Here is a 2,884-nt window from a genome sequence, read left to right as displayed (position 1 = left end):
AGGGTGAGCAGAGGCCGCTGCAGGGAGGGGCGCCGCGGGCCCCAGGGCCCCCCCAGGCTACCAGCGGGGCAGCCAAGCTGGAGCCTCCTCTGGGAGGTCCCTGAGCCCCTTCTGGGCAGATTCCCTCCTTCCCTTGGGAGCCAGCAGCGGCCCTGCCTCCAGCGGCCCCACATAGCAGGAGGCAGGATGGACAGATAAACCGACTCACAGGTCACCAGGTCAGGGCTCAGCCTGGAAGACTTCCTGGAGGCAGAGGAAGGGGAGGGACCCAGCACTCGTCCCAGCACCCCTTCTCCTTGTGGAGGGGCCCCGGCCAAGAGCTAACAATCCCAGCCTCAGTTTCCCCTCATGAAAAAAGGATGATAGTGGCACTGCTCCCAGGGGTATATAAGCAGGGCACAAAAGGGACCCCACACGGTGGGGGGTATTACCATCATCATGATTATTTTGGGTTCTCTTCTCTATCTTCTTTTCAAAAATCTGGTAATGTGGATCTATGCTTTAATAGTTTTAGGCCAGGTGCAGTGGCTCACGCCTGTAATCCCAGCACTTTGGGAGACCAAGGCAGGCAGATAGCTTGGGGTTGAGAGTTGGAGAACAGCCTGGGCAACATAGGGAGACTCCATTTCTGCAAAAGTACAAAAGTTAGCCGGGTGTGGTGGCTCCACACGTGTAGTCCCAGCTGCTCAGGAGGCTGAGGCAGGAGGATCACTTGAGCCCAGGAGCTGGAGGCTGCAGTGAGGCGTGATGGTGCCACTGCACTTCAGCCTGGGCAACAGAGCAAGACCGTGTCTCTTAAAAAAAATGTTTAAGGTGCTTAAGTTTTACGAAGTTCACATCTCCTTCATAATATTCATTGCCACCAGGAAGGAGCCCCCGGGTGTGGAGGCGGGGAAGTCTGTTTCTTCCGCAGACTGCTGGCCCCAGGCAAAGCCGTGCACAGGCCCACTGGGCCATCTGCCACCCCATCCCCCCACAGGACGGGGACACAGCGTGCTCATCAGGGACCAACCAAAGCACCATGGGACCCAGCCAGTGCCAATGTGCCAGGGACGGGGAGGCACAGATTCCAGCTCCCACAGGAGTCAGAGGACAGGGAAGACGCAACCACTGAAAGGACAGAAATGTACAACTCGTCCCTCTGCCCACAGGGACCCCCACCCACTCCCAGGCCCTGGATGGCCACAGGGCCCCAGCAGCAGGGATACTAGAAGGTGGGCAGCAGGAGCCCACCAGCCCCTCTTTGTACAGATGCTGCCATAGTCCTGCGTGACCATTGGACAGTGGCCGGGACTCGCCTCCCCACATCCTGGCGCCCTGCTGACCCTCCCAGACTTTTGTCTATTGAAGTTTGAGAAGGAGCACGCAGGGGCTGGGGGCCCACCACAGGCTGGGGACAGCAGGCCTGCCCCACCTCTAGGTTTGGTGGTGCCGGACACATCAGAACCCCCTGACACTTTATGTGGCTGTTGAGGTGGGGCTGGGGTCAGTGGGAGCCCTGGGAAGTCACCACTGGTATAAATTTGTGGCACAGACAGCAGACAAAAAAACAGCACCCAAGCAGCCTTTGTCCTGTGCACAGATCCCTCCTGACACTGCAAGCCTATCAGGACCCTTGGTGTTTAACCTGCACCGAGGGAAGACCAGCACACAGCTCCCAGGAGCCAGGGCCCGTCCCCAGTCCAGCTGGGCAGAGAGGAAGCAGCAGAATTGGAGCTCCATTCTAGGCACCAGTTCTGATGTGTTGAGACGCCTCACGTAGGCCCATCTGTGGTCTACTGGGGCCCTTTGTCTCTTCCTCTCTTGTGCTGTCAGAGGAGAGTCCCACCCCAGAGGCCGAGCTGATCCTCTGTGTGGTGCAGGTGCTGAGTGAGAGTCCATAGGACTGGATGTGACCCCTGGCCACTGTCTGTCCAAGGCACGGCTGAGCTCAATGGGGACCAGCACCACCATCTAGAGACGCGGGGCCACAAGAGCGGCCGTCCAGCCTCTGCTGCCTGTCCCTGCTGAGGTGACCCGTGAGAGTCCCTGCTCCTGTGCTGGGCAAAAAGTGCACCCAGAGACAGAGGGACGAGGAGAGGGCTGGCTCCAAGGCCACTACCAGGCCACACCCACAGAATCACCAGGCCACCCCCAGGGACCATGCGTGGTCTGGCGGGGGCTGAGTTCTGAACCGTGTCCTCACAGCAGGGGCCAGGCTGAGGGATGCCAGGCTGGCAGGTCCCCTCTACATAATTCCACGTTCTCCAGACTTTTTATTATAGCCATGTATTGTTTTCAATTAAACTTTTTACATTGAGAAAATTGTAGATTCACATACAGTTATGAGAAACAACACAGAGACCAAGTGCACCCCCGCCCACCCTCCCCCAAAGGTACCGTCTTGCCAAGCTGTGGCCAGTGTCACCGCCCGACGCTGGCTGCACCGTCCAGATGTGGGCGCTATTCCCACCTCAAGGACCCTCCTGGCCCTCCACCACCCACCACACCACCCCGTCCAGACACCACTCATCTGCCCTCTTTCCACAGCTGTGTCATTGCAGGAATGCCCCTACAGGGACCGAATGGAAGGGCACCTTCAGGGACTGGCTCTTACACTCCCACGGTGTCTGCCTGACGCGTGCTGCTGTGGCCTCCACCGAGGCCATGCCACATGGTACACGTGAGTTGCTTCCAGATTCCCAACTATACTTCACCCATGAAACTTCCTTTAAAAGGGGAAAAGAGGCCGGGCGCGGTGGCTCAAGCCTGTAATCCCAGCACTTTGGGAGGCCGAGACGGGCGAATCACGAGGTCAGGAGATCAAGACCATCCTGGCTAACACGGTGAAACCCCGTCTCTACTAAAAAATACAAAAAACTAGCCGGGCGAGGTGGCGGCGCCT

The sequence above is a fragment of the Mandrillus leucophaeus genome, unplaced genomic scaffold (assembly GCF_000951045.1).
Source record: "Mandrillus leucophaeus isolate KB7577 unplaced genomic scaffold, Mleu.le_1.0 Scaffold98, whole genome shotgun sequence".
Classification (NCBI taxonomy): domain Eukaryota; kingdom Metazoa; phylum Chordata; class Mammalia; order Primates; family Cercopithecidae; genus Mandrillus; species Mandrillus leucophaeus.
This window is presented reverse-complemented; position numbering follows the sequence as displayed.